Source organism: Balearica regulorum, chromosome 2 (genome assembly GCF_011004875.1).
Source record: "Balearica regulorum gibbericeps isolate bBalReg1 chromosome 2, bBalReg1.pri, whole genome shotgun sequence".
In the NCBI taxonomy this organism is placed as follows: Eukaryota; Metazoa; Chordata; class Aves; order Gruiformes; family Gruidae; genus Balearica; species Balearica regulorum.
The window spans coordinates 148,578,557-148,593,292 of record NC_046185.1 but is presented as its reverse complement, the minus strand read 5'-3'; positions in this window follow the sequence as shown (position 1 = coordinate 148,593,292).

The following is a 14,736-nucleotide window of genomic DNA, read 5'->3' as shown; positions in this document are numbered from 1 at the left end:
TTTTAACTACATCACACACTGAGATAGTAGTTTTAGTCTTGGTTTGTCACTTTGCAGTAACTACAGATTGTCAGTTAGAGAGGTCAGAGTTTGAACCTTGCTTTGCTTCCACTGACTTCAATAATACTGGGTGGCACGATTTAGTGACATTGATGCCAGTGAGTCCTGGTCCTTTTCCGGAGCCCCAGCTGGGAGAAACAATCAAGGTGTATGGGAATGGGTACAGCAATGGCAGAGGTATGGCCAGCCTGAGATTTTATAGTGGTCTCATAGTAACAGCCATGACCGAGACACATTTGGCCACCAGTCTCTGTCATGTTCACCTGCAGAAAAAAGTTTTCAGGTCTTTGAAAAAATAGAGTTTCAAGATCTTGCTGTTAAATAGACCAGGTTGCACTGGAACTTGGGGAAAAAAACCTCCACACATGTTGTCCTGGGGGGTGATAAAGGCAGGGTAATCTAGAAGGGGTTTAAAAAACAAACCAACCAAACCACAACCAAAAAACCCAAGAAACTCAGGAATATCACTGCCACTTACTTCCCAACATCTTCCCACAAAAGAAATTAAGAGTTACAAAATGTCCCCGTCTTTGCTTTGCTTCTGTTGCTTCCTGCATGGCGTGATGGAGCAGGTACTGCTCAGCCTATGAGAGGGCAAGTGGGGACTGGCTGGGAGGTGCCCAGTGTCACAAGATCAGGACCCTGGCACACACATACATGCATGCATGCACACACGCACACACACACGCACACACACCCCCCCACACCCACCCCCTGGCAAGGAGGGAGCCATCAACCAAGCTGCTACCCCATCTGTTCCTTCAGGGGCAGAAGGAACTTCCCCCATGGGAAACTCCTCAGGGTGAGCAGAACCTCTGTATCTACTTACTGGACACCTAGAGCACCTTCTCAGCCCTAACTGCATAGGAGAGACACACAGCACGTTAAATCATCATCAGCCAGATTCCAGACAGAATTTAAAGCATAGACCTCCTCTAAGCAGTACATGCCAAGTCATCCTTCCTCACTTCTCTGGGCAGGTTCAACAATCCAAGCACCATCCTCATCACCAAGACGGCAGTGTTGCAGATTTTCAGGGATACAGTACCCCAGCAGCTTCAATCACCTTTAGCTACAGTTATCAGTGTTAAGCACTCTGAAAATCAGAGCCTTGAGAACTTGATTCTGGTTAGCTTTATCTGAGATGCAGCTGAAAACACTCAGTCCGTTTATCCCATCAGTGGGAAAAGAGAGCCCACCTGGAGTGGTTTGGAAATGAAGGGGAATTTTGCTAGAGCTTCTCGCTAGCATTTTAGCAAACTTCCCAAACAGGAATTTAAGTAATTCAAACAACTAGTGGTTCAGAATTGGCAGCACATAAAGTCTCACAGAAAAATGAAATAATATAAGAAATCTCCATGTGTCCTTTGCCAGACAATTGAAAAAACATCCTGCAAATTGTTCTGACGTGGGTTTGAATTTGCATTTTACTGTATGAAGTGATGTTAAACTGTGACCCTTTGCTGGGCCATTTGCAAATAGGAAGATTGTCACATTAAATCATTATAAAATATAGCTACATTTACATTCCAATTTTAGTCTGCATTTCTCTAGTGAGGCAGACAAAATAAGAGTTTTCTTTAATTGAAGTGACTCCCCAGAATGCTAATGAACACTTGATTGAGTTTGGACATTTTCATAATTCTGATCTTCTTACTTTGCTGACAAAAAGTCAAGGAGACAACTGACCTCCTCTAAAATCCTCCTGTTCAATGGAAGGAAGCACACAGGGAATTGTGGGGTTTTTTTAATTACAAAGATTGTTTCACTTGTCTGGATATTGACAGAAGCTGATAGGACAAAAGGGGAGTGAGAAAAGTTATCACGTTTTTGTGTTCGCATTTTGCTTATTGGTAGAATATTTTTCTGAGAGCACCGTCTGTGTTGGACTTAGAAAGCAAAAACATGTAGTCTGCTCATTTCTGTGGTGGCATAAACTTGGCCTTTCTTTCTTTACGAGACAGACTTCACAACAAACAGACGCAGAAAATGTGAAGGTTTTTCAGTACAGTGTTTTCTCTTTACCACTTGGCGGATTTTGTTTTCAGCAGAAACACAGTCATTAGGCCAAACGCTCCCTCTTGCCCTTATGCAGTAATGTACCCTCACGCGGAGCAGGACACGGTACAGCAGGAGAAGGGGGGCTTGTGCCCTCGCTTTGCACACGTGCAAGGGATTGCCCACCCTGAACAGCGGACGAGAACTCATCCAACGCGCTTTGCCTTCCGCATGGCACAGCCAGGTCGATCCGAGCTGCTGCTCCCACCAGAGCCCTCGTTCCTCTGCCGTGACACTGCCGGGTTCACCCCTCTCTCTCCTCGCCAGAATCCAAGGTGTATAACCAAAGATGCAATATTACAAATCAACACAAACGTGTATGAAAGAGTGATGAAATGCAAATAACGTGCCAGTAAGTTATTCTCCGCAGTTCTTGAGGCAACAGCCATGTCCATGGTGGACGGCCTCCAGAGCCCGAGTGGAGCGAAGTCAGGCACTCAGCAGAGGGGAGCAAGCTGGTGACACCACATCTGTCTTGAGTGAAGGGGGCTTGCATGCATCAGGATAGGAGACCTTCCACACACAGGCAGCGTCCTGCATCTGTCTTTCAATTTTTGAACAAAATAAACAGCCATGTTGTCAGCCTCTTTAGGGAGAGAATGGTCCTTAAACTTTGTTTTGAAAATTTCAAAATAGAGTAATGTTATGAAAAGTATTTTTCTGTGGTGTAGCATTTCCAAATCAAAGTTTGGGAGATGACCAATTTTTCAAATGAAATGGCAAAAAAAGCAAAGTGCTTCCTGCCAATATTTCTACTCAAATGGTGATTGGAAGGGAACATGGAAATGGACATGGAGTAGGAATACCAGTTGTGAGGGCAGCGTAAGCACAACCGAATAAACAAGAGCTGACACAGAATCTTCACTCAATTTCCTAACCAAACCATTACAGATTCAGAAAGCTGAGATCTTTCTGTCTTTTTCATGCCCTTGTATTTCCCTGTTTCATCAGGAAGTGGAAGTCATAAAACCCCCCAGACAGATGCTATTTCACTTCCCCACAATTAAAGGACAAGTGAATCTTTGAGGAAAAGCCTGCCTCTCAAACTGCCAGCTACTGATGTGACAGGCAGAGAAGCTCCCCTGAGATTTAAATACATATCCAGCAAAATTTTGCTATCTGTCCAAACACAGCATTTAAGTGGCTGCTGATATTATACATAGGTTTTCAGCTATCAGAATAGTCTCAGTTACAAAAGGAAAAAAAAAATCTTTTCCAGGATTAGCCTTTTCTTCAGGCTTTAAGATATGGCAACATGGAAAATGTAAAATGCTTCCCTCCCTTACTTAACAAGTCATCTTTTGCATTAAAACAAGCAGAGTACTTCACATTTTACCAACAGAGAAGTGTGCTGGAACAAGGTGTCCCAACATCAAGCCGTCCTCAGGACAGCAGAGGAAGGACTTGCTGGCGTTGGCAGGCTCAGCTGTTAGCTACGTGCAGACCTTAACAAACGCTTGCAGGGTACAATAGGTAATTAAATGTTGAGGGGCTCATTTTGGAGAGCGAAGCCTGCTAATTCTGTGCCTTGAAAATACACTCATAACAATGACAGGGCTTTTTTTAGTTCTAGCTTCACGTTATCATGAAGTGCAAGGTTATATCACACTTCAATTGATTAAGTGCGGATTGCCCCAGTAGACAGATTTGATTATGCTGCAAGTACGGGCTTGGGGAGAGTAATTAGTAGTTTCATCCTTGTTCTGCATCTCCAGTTCCACATTTAGATTACGAGCAGAACCTTTCAGGTTTCTTTATTTATTTTTACAAGATATCACAGATCCGCAGCTGCTTGGCAGCAGACACAGAAGAAGGTGCATTTGTGAACCATATTGAACCCTTAATTATTAAGGCATTTCTTGTTTTGGTGACCTCCATCCTTGTTCAACTTATCTGTAGTCACAGTCAGCAATAGCTGCGGAAGAAATGGAGCAAAGACAGCTAAACTGTTTAGGCAGCAGCATTAATGCTGACTTTGATTGCTTTCTTCACCTGTTCACTGTCTTCTATTTAAAATTGTCAGGGGGCTGGCAAAACAGGGAAGTTTACATTTGTCCAGTCATGATTTTCAGAATACAGGTTTTTTTGTCCTTGACTTTTATTCTTCTGCCTTGCAGGGACGTACACACGAAACCAGGTTCTGAATTGTATGCTAACCTGATGTTAATGAGAGATAAGAAAAGACACTAATATCCAGGCTAGCTCTATAAAAAATATTTCAATGGCTAGTACCCAGTAATCCACAGTATGTATGTGGTTTAAAATGGTAAAAGGAAAAAAAAAAAAAAGAGCATTTAAATACTTTTGCAAGAGTAGCATGATCATAAGTAGTCCCCAAGAAGGACCAAAGATTTGGTGGGGAGAATTGCTGACCAAAACACAATATGTATAGTTAGTATGTCATTTACTGACCTCAGTAAATTTACTTAAATGCCACAGGTGGAGTGGCAAATCAAAATACATTTATTAGGGTCTTACAGGAGTATGTTATTTTCTGCCGGCATTTGCTTCCAACCTATTTGGGGCTTTGAGCACAGAACTTTGGGTCATTTCCATATTTCCTGGGCAACAACTCCTACCTGACTGGCAACAGTGATCTATCTTGACTGAGCTGTAGCCTCAAGAGAAATGTCTTCTGGATTTTGAACATCTACATTCATAGGAAAACCTCTCTGTAATGATTGCTTAAAATCTAGAGGCATGTATTTATTTCAGAAATATCTTCCCTGAATCTGATTTGTCTTTATGGAAAACATCAGTTGGAAATCACAAAACAGGTTTGAATATTACTAAAAGCATTCTTGTTCAAAAAAAAGTCATGTCAGCAATGTGCCATAGTCTTAATTACTGCAGAGAAATTAGCAAATAATTATATGCAAATAAATGAAGCTAATCTAAGTTATTAGCACATTTTTCAAAGTTATTAGCACATTTTTCTAGTCAATCATTTCGATTGCTTTACACTGTGTTACAGCATTGGTATTGGAGAATCAGCTATTAAAAAAAAAAGCCCAAACCAAACCAAACCAAAACTTTGTTATGTGGGTATCCAGCATTTGTATAAACATTGAAAATGTGGTATTGAACCAGCTAACTCACTCGATATCAAACTGGATTTGGTCTGGTAATCCATATTACCAACATTATGAGAATGGTTTTATATGGAAGATGGGGTTGGCAGTCCAATATATCCTATTTTTCAGTTCCTTCTAGAAGTGTGCCCATTCAGTTAAAAGACATTTCTATGCTGGGTTTTTGCTTTGGGCTGTATTTGTTATTGGGGCTGTTTGTTTTGAGTACTGCTGCCCGAATGTTTCTCTCATTTCAGGGAGAAAGACTTGGAGAAATATGTTATTTTACCAGTGTTAAAATTTCTGATAGCAGAAGAGACAAATCTGGTGCTACCGTGTTTTGACACAATGACCGATTCCTGCTTCTGAGTTGCACTTTTTCTGCCCTGTGATAAATCTGTCCAGATTTTGACAACTTTTAACTTCTGGGTAAAAAAAAAAATGCATTTTGTCCTGGTTGGGTGGAGACTTCTATTTTCTCAGTGCAGTTTCCAAGAATTTCCTTTTCTCTGGTCTTGCTCATGCTGCTCTGGCAACTAGGAGGGCTCTGTCCCCTCGGCATGACTCACAGCCTCCAGGATGCCCAGCCAAGGCAGATTTGTCTTTCATGGGTGTTCTGGGCTTGGCTGCCATCTGGAGTGGAGATGACTCAAAGGCTAGAGGAAGGAGAAAGAAGGAACAAGGAACCTGGGAAGGCTGAGACTCCACACTGGAAGAAAAAAGGGTACTGGCTGCCCAAATGGATTGGGGCTCAGCCAGAGGGAAAACAGAGTCTGGGTCTGTGGTGAAAAGCACTGTGGAGGAAGGATGTGACTAATTGGGGAGGGAGGGGTAACTGGGAGTTCAGGAGAGCGGGAGCCAGCTGGAGAGGCAGAGCTGGGGTGATGGGGGATGCAACTTGCCATGTAGAGAGGCCCTGGGAGCATGGGGAAGGTGGCAGAAGCAGCAACAGCAGCAGCGGGGTAAGACAAGGGCTGGGCAGGCGGGCACAGGGCTGGGCAGGCAGGAGCAGGGCCGGGCAGGCAGGAGCAGTGCCGGGCAGGCAGGAGCAGGGCTGGGCAGGCAGGAGCAGGGCTGGGCAGGTGGGCACAGGGCTGGGCAGGCAGGAGCAGGGCCGGGCAGGCAGGAGCAGGGCTGGGCAGGCAGGAGCAGGGCCGGGCAGGCAGGAGCAGGGCTGGGCAGGCAGGAGCAGGGCCGGGCAGGCAGGAGCAGGGCTGGGCAGGCAGGAGCAGGGCTGGGCAGGCAGGCAGGCTGCAGGCAGTGCTGGGACCCCGGTCAGCTTCGGCAGGAAAGACACGGGGCAGCTCTGAGCTGTCTACATTTTGTTGGTTCACTATTGGAGTCTTGTCCCTGGGGACAACAGGTACTAGTACAATTAAGAGTAGATTTCAATCAATGCCAGTGTGCTGGCATGGTGAGCAGAGGTCCCTGGATATTAATCCTGCTGACACTCGCTTATTCGCTCACTGCAAATACCTGCTCGCTTAATTGCTCTCGAGAGATTCACTCTCCCCATCTGTAGGACCAGGTTGTTGGTGACCGTGGTTCAAGGGAATGACTGCAGGATTTAAGCATGTATACTTAGAAAGATGATAAAAATGTTAGACTTCAAGATTTTGTTACAATTCTCATACACACACATACTCAGCTATTACTTTAGGACTGCTTGCTTCTCTTTTTATGTCAATACTAGTAAATTAAACAGTTCAAGGGAGCATTCCCAAGCACTGGAGCTGTCAGAGCTGCCTCCAGCTCAAGGCTGGCCTGTGCCAGCTCCTGCTCTCCCAAACCCTCCCTAGACCCATTTTGGGAGTCAGCCCAGCCTGGGTTTGTTCCCATCAGACACCTTGTCCCAAGGCCTGGAGGAATTTAGCAAAGACGTGGGCCACTTTGTGGCAGCTGCCCTGTGTGCCTAGGAACTGTCCTGGGCACATTTGATTGGTGAGTTCAGATATAGCTTTTATATGACACTGCAGTCAACTTCTTATTCCCCATTCCTCATGCTTAGTGGGGATTTTATTATTATGGTTTATTTTCAATGTATGGTAAGATTTAGAAAAGAAACAATTCCATTGGTTGATTTTGCTCAGATTTGCCCAGCTCTACTTAAGCTCCCAGAAGCTAGCTTAGCTTGAGCATCCTCAGAAACTTCTTACGGGTATTAGCATGCAAGAACATACTATGTTAGAAGTATATTGTACAGCTCCAGAATGGTGTCATCCTCAGAGTAGTAAATGGATTATTTTTTATAATGTCTTCTATTATTTCTAATATTGGTGCAAATCATTGTAATAATTGGAAATAACTGTGATGTTCACTTTTATCTTTGTAGGTTGGATCCCCCTACCCATGATTTAGGTCCACACTCAGAAGATTCTCATTCATTTGTTTGTGAGCTCATCCCTCATAACGATCCTCCACTTGTTTTCAATGGGTCACAACTTCAGGTATTGGAATATTGAAATATTGAATATTACTTCTCACCTGGGAAATGAGAAAGGCTTCATTTACAGTTTATGGATTATAAATGACAGAGGAGTCACTGTTTTCATAGTCTGTAGGGTCACCACATATATATACAACAGAGTGTTTCTAATATTGCAGATGTGGAACGGCAAGATTCTTCCTGATATTAAAGCATTTCCTGCCTGTGACAATTTTATTTATTTTATCCCATTATTCTATTCAATAATTTTTCAGTTGCTGCAGGATTAAAAAGATTGATTATATGTGTCAACATTTTTTTTACCATTCAGTGGTATTTTCTCTTCTCATTCATCAGACTTATAAGAAAAATCTTTTTCTCTATTTATCTTTACTTGCCAATTTAAAGAAGTCTGAACATTTGATTTTATGTATACTTCCAGCAGAAATCACAAGTTAAAAACATATTGCCAAACAGTAGAAGAATCAGGATATCTTGTGCTTCTTTTAATGTGGGAAAATGATGTAAAATTTCAAAAATTAGAAAAATATATGCTTAGATATTACACAAGACGTGACAATTGTATGTGGAGTCCTTCCTTATTTTTTCTATTTCTCCTCTTTCTAGCCACAGTTGATAATCTATATACAACTAAATACACTCAGATAGCAGATTCATTAGCACGTCTAAATTCTAAATAATTGCCTTGTACAACTAGAAAAATACTACAGTATGAACAAAGTAGAGTAGCTACTCAGAGCATCTTCAAATCCTTGAAAAGAAGAATTATTGATGGCAATTGTGAGATTAAGGTAATTACTGTAACCGTCCACCACTCCTATATATGTCAAAGGAATGTGTATTTTTATATCAAGCCAAATGGCTGTATAGGCTGTTAGAATCATTTTACGATGCTGCTATAGCTGAGACAACATCTCACAACAGCTTAGATTTATATGTCTAATCATGGTTTCCTTTGTTAATATATATTTTCAGTAATTTTGTGTGGCCTTCCTATTTTCTAATGTAGATTAGTGGCAACGTGTTTGTTGTAGCAGAGAGGCTCTGCTCCGTAGCATTGTTTGCGCAGACCGTGCAACGTTACCCACTAAGTGTTTACTATATGGGGCACTAAAACTCAGATTTATGCTGCGTCTTTAGAGGTAGTAGTCAGCTGCAGTTGCTATTACAACAATTCAATTTTTGTATAATACACAGTAAGCCTCCGTTGAGAATGGTTTTATACTCTTTTAATGCACTCCATATGCTGAAAGAAATAGTTTGAGATTAAGGGAGGTTTATGGTAGGCGCTTGCTAAACTTCTTGTTTTCATTCAGAAACCCAAGAGGCGCCGTAAGAGCCCGGTGTTAGTGTCACACCCCAGCTTGTGGGGCTGGCTGCCATCGCCCTCTCCATCACATGCTGATCCCAGGGGCTGTGCAGGCCAAAAGGGATGAAGAGTCACCCTCCAGCCTCATCTGGACCACAGCTTCTCATGTCTTTGCCTCTCCCGCCTCCTTTCCCATCCATCTGATATGGTTTTTTCTCATGTTATTTTCTCTCCTGGCCTCAGTTTTGGGCTATTTAATATGAAAAAAACTGCAATGGAGAAACTTCTGCTCTGATACTTCTCCTCTTTCTTTTATCCTGGCATCTTTTTTTATATATTCCACACAAATACGGATCTACGTCATCTTTCTTACCCATACACCCCCAATTTCTGTCTCATTTTTCTGCATAATGTGCTTGGCAGTACAGGAATATAAAGATTATCTGTGAAATTTTGAAAGGAGAGAAGCCAAACAAAATTGTGGATATAGATGGACTCTCTGTATCTCAATGATTGACTTCAGAAAATCAAAAGGCAGTCGATATGTCTTTACACAGAGGAGCAAAAATACATTCCTATGCTGGGCAGATACGTGAAGAACTATGTATCAAACTTTTAGAGCTATGCAGTTTCTCATGCAGGTGAGCACGTGCAATTTCCAGGCAGAGACAGCAGCAAAGAGGTTTGTGAGGCAAGTTTTGTTCCCAGAAGAAGGGAATTGCCCGTGCTGCTGGAGCAGCTTGGCTAAGAGCAACTTCAGCTAGGACAGATTACAAGAAGCAGAGCAATAAAAAGTCCTCCAAACCGGGAGGGAACAGTGCCACCTCTAGCAGTGCAGCATAAATCCAGCTTTTAGTGCCCCACGCAATAAATATTCGGTGGGTAACATTCCACAGGCTGTGCCGCAATGCTGTGGTGCAGGGCCTGGCAATGGCAGCAAGTGTAGCCACTAGTCTACAGTAGAAAATAAGAAGTTTGCACAAAATTACCTGATATTGTATATTAAGCAAAATAAGGCATTGATGGCCACTACAGTGCTGGAAGCAGCATGGTTAAGGACCAAGAGGAGCCTGGTACAGCATCCCCGCAACCTCAGAGCTTAGACACTAAAGATTTAGGAGAACCATAAACGAAAATTGCAATAGTCAAGTTGTGGTGGCTGGGACATGATGAAAGGTTTCAGCAGAGGAGGCCGGTGCAGGTCTGGGTAGAGCAACGGGCAGCCCACCAGATGACAGTGCCAAAGCTGACTCGAGACATCTGCCCGGAGAATGAAGTAGAAGGCTGATTCAAGGGAAATAAGCACATTGTTGGGAAGGAAGCAATCAAAAAAAAGTGCTTAAGGTAGGAGGAAGATCCTTCAGAAAGTTGGTAAGGTTTTGGAGTAGGCTGGAAATTGAGGCGGTGAAGAGCGGAGGGAGGGCTTGGCTGAGGAGAGACACGACTGTGCCGTTCAAGCCGCAGTTGGAGCGGTACGTTTGGAGACCACTCTGAGCAACATTAACTTTGAATTACATTCCCCAGAGACAATGAACCTCAGTGAAAAAACCTGGATGTAACTCACTTAGGAAAATACTGTGTGAATAAATAAATGTTGCAGGAAGAAACTACATTACCACCAGAATTAACTTATGTGAAATTTGTCAAGTTAAAGGCCTCAGTGTTACTGGTTTCACCATATGTTTGTAATTTTTTTTCTTTCAGAGCAGCTGGTATTTTCCTAGGATGTTCAGGTCATGCCTCTATTGTCTAGCCATGACTAGCAACATTAAAACATTTCCCAACCAAATAAAGTCTGAAAGCTATTTCTTAACTAGCTGCACATTATTTTGTTTCTTTCTCTTTGTTCTTTAGATGCAGTTCAGAAAAGTGTGGACTCCCTTTACGAAATCAATCCCTCTTTAAACAATTGGGCTTCCTTTATTTCTTTTTTTTTTTGAAGTTTAATCACTTTGCTAGGAATGCGACTGTGTATTGAAGCATCGTTATCAATGTTTTGCAGGGAAAGTAAAGTGTGTGAGAAGAAAAGGGTTGCAGTGGGTGTTGCTGCTGAAACAGTGCCGGGAAGGCCAGGCAGCCTCTCTACAGCTATGTGGGCTTTTGACTGCTGCACTTTAATAAACAGAGATCTGACAGGCTGGCACGACTGCTCCTTCCCTCTGGGTGAGAATCTGCTGTACACTATCATCAGTGACTGGGAAGAAAATGTAAACTTTATCCCACAGCTGAGAGAAATCGGTGAGCGGAAAAGAATGGGGACGGGTCAGTAACGCAGAGGGAGTGAGGTGGATCAACTCATAAAGCAGGTGGTGTCAGGCAACACACATTCTGAATATGACCAAAGCAAAATTATACATCTAGAAATAAAAAAGGTGGCTTGTATTATGCATTAATATTCTCTGGAAAATATTTGCACTGCAAGGGACTGAACATGAGCTCCCAGTGATATACTGTCATCTGAAGTGTCACTGTGATTTTTGGATTGATAAATACATACATGTATATCTATGAGTCTTTGTAAGTCTTTGATGGGAATATAAAATTTATTCCTTGTCTAGACACATTTGGAGGGTCTGTGCAGTTCTCCCCATGACCAAATAGAAGTTACTTGGTAGATACAGTCCAGCAGTTGTGCTGCATCTAAAAGGTTTGAGCATATGTCCTGAGTGACAAATTTCATGAGCTCCCAAGTTGGAAATGACCTTTCTGTGCCCTGCAAAGGTGTATGGGGCTGAAGGATACCTGAAATGGCAAAGCTGACAAAGCCAGGGGTAGTGCCCTACACAGGTACCACCACGAGCCCAGGAACTGTTCACCGGCACTGGGCTGGCACAGCAGTAACAACTCTACCTCAAGTCAGGCTTTGTTGTGGGCTAACACAGCTAAATTACATCCAGATCTGTGTGGACCGGTGGATGTGGCAGTTGGATGGCTTTGCCTCAAACAGTCCATCCTTTGCTACATGGTTTCTATCAGCACACAGTTTTCTTGAGCAGGCAGACCCAGACTGGCACCTTCTACTCTGATATTCCAGGTATTGCTCCTTTCTAGCATTGCCTGTTAATTTTGGTGCCCCTCAGCTGCCTAAGTGTCTTTGTGAGCCAGACATGCCCTCCAGCAAGGTCCCATGCAAAACTACGGATGTGACTCTCCCTGTGGCCAGGGAGAGGCAGGGAGAGCAGCCCAGACAGTTTTTCTCAGGACCCGGTGGCAGTAGCAGTGTGGGTCTTGCGTGGATCTCCTCACCCCCCTGCCACCCCAGGGATCACCCAGCACCCGTGCCAGTCTGTGCACCAGCCCACGCTGCTGCCTTCAGTGCAGAGGACACCAGGGAGGAGGTGGCTGGAGGAAGGCTGTAAAGCCCCAGTGGTTTCAGTACACTGTTGTTGGGCAGGGTTTACCTAAAACCACTGCCAGTCCTTCTCTGGTGAAATGCTCTAAAAGAGAAATCAGAAGATCCCCAGCAAATGTCGTTGCTCAGGGTCTCCTGCATGCACATCCCTGCTGTGTAAAGGGGACAGGTGGCAAACTCCCACTTCCATCTTCCCCCTCTGCATCAATAGCTGCCTGTCCAGGTTCACTGCACGCATCTCCACACAGACACTCCCATGTTCTCTGGTCAGAAAATAACAAAGTTTACCTCGAAGTCATGCCAGGTGAAACTGCTGCTGCCATTGCTCTGCCGGGAGACCTGGGATTGCTGCAAGTCCAAAACCCAGGGAGGAATGTCTCCATCCCGCTGCCTGCCCCTGGCACGTGTTGAGGAATTTCCCATCTCCTCTGAGCAAACAAACCCTGGCAAGACATTGTTTGGTCAGGTTTTAAAGAACTGCCGCCTTGTCTTACAAGCACAGAAAATCGATGGACCTTGTCCTCCTCAGTCACTTCGATAGCCTGCTTATTCTTGGGATTTTTGTCTGGATGACACTCCTAAATCCCTCTCTGGATCTGACTGCCGGTGATTTGGGGATTGCATTGTCACCCTCAGTATTTCCATAGGGACTGGAAGGTGGGCTGGTCTCCACCACCCCTTTAGGGGAACAGCCAGGGTCTTGGTTCCTATGCCCACCTCTCCTCCTCTTCCTCATCCTTCCTGCAAATCCAGAAAGCTCCTGGGAGCGACAGAGGTCAGGAGAAACACTCCCAGACGGAGGAGCATGCTGCAGACCCGCAGACCCCAGGCACAGGGCTGCTCAGCTGGGGGCCACAGTGGCTGCCTGGCTTCCCTCCCTCCGGTGTTCGGAGCAGTGTCTGAGGAGGGCACATCACGCCGAAGCGGGTGGCACCCCCAGACCCGTCCTGGTGGTGGTCTCCAGCACTCCCTCCATCACTCCCTGCTGGCTGTGAGGGCAGCTGGAGCCCAGCTGTCCCGCTCCGACCTTGAAAATAGGCAGCGCAGTAAGCGCCAAGCTTCATTTCAGACCACACAGGCAGCAATCTGGAAATGACGTATCTTTTTCTGGATCCAGCCCTTCAGCAGAAGAGAGAAAATCCCTCTCCTCGGCCAGGCTCATCCCCAACCTGGTGTTTGGCTTCATTGCACTCAACATGATAACAAACATCTGGCTGAATTTCTCTTCCCATCTGGGCCGTTCCTGTGGTATCCATGTCCCAGCTGACACTTCCTTCCCCTCCTGCTTTACAAGGAATTCTTATAATCCTTTGTACATGTTTTTCAGAATTAACAAGAATCAACGAGCACCTGTCTCCACACTCTGCCTGTAACTATCTTTCCGCTTAATAAGCCCAGTGCTTCCCATACCCAGTTTAGGAAAAAATGAAATGGAAACATCACATACCAGAAGCTTGAGGTATCACACAGAAATTACAGATGCTAAATGAGTAGGGAAGTCTGTAACTGAAGGCAAGCATATTCCCTTTGCTAACACTCTGGGAATTATTTGAACATCTTAACCTTCAGGAAGCACTGAAGACATAATATTCAAAGTTTTTTCTCCTCTCTAAAGAAGAGCTCTGCTTTTCTAGACTGTATGTTAAAAACAGAGGATGAGCTATTTTATTTATTTTTTAAGATTGCTCTGAAAGCTTATTTTGGTAAAGCAGCTGAGCATATAGGATGCAATATTTAGAGTTTTCATGGAATGCTACATAATATTAGCATCCAGAAGTTATATTTAGGGAACTGAGAGATACAGGAACGTAAAAGAAAATGTATGCAACATGACATCAGGGAATGGCCAAGGACTAGAAAGCCTTCAAGAATTCATCACATAAAAGAAAGGTGACTGTGGTTTCTAACCTGCAAGATTAGCAATAAGGATTTAGTGATCTGGATGCTCTTGAGACCATTATATGAGAACATGGACAAAATGAAAGATACTTTGATCTACAGTTCCCATTTAGAAAATCCTAAAATTAGCTACGGTACATCTGAGGTGCTGAGTGTATCTCACAGACCACTGAGCAGATCTGTAATTAACTTTGGTTCTTTGAGTGCAAAAGGACATGTGATTGATTGTCATCCAGACAACAGGCCTGGATAATGCGGCTCTGTCATGGATATATGGGTATATAACACTCCCTGCTAATTCTAGCTCAGTTATAGGGTGTAATATTTGGATAAATTGCTCAATTTTTGAAAAATACTATTTTTAAGATCAGATTTTGATATTAGAATACACTGGATAAAAATACTCTGTGGAACGAAAGCTAGCAGCAAGCGCTGAGGACACACATGGCAAAGCCCAGGATCAGAGCCAGGGGTTTCCATTCACACTAGTTCCCTCCTGACCCTACGCAAGGATATTTTGGGGAATCTTCTCAAACCGTCT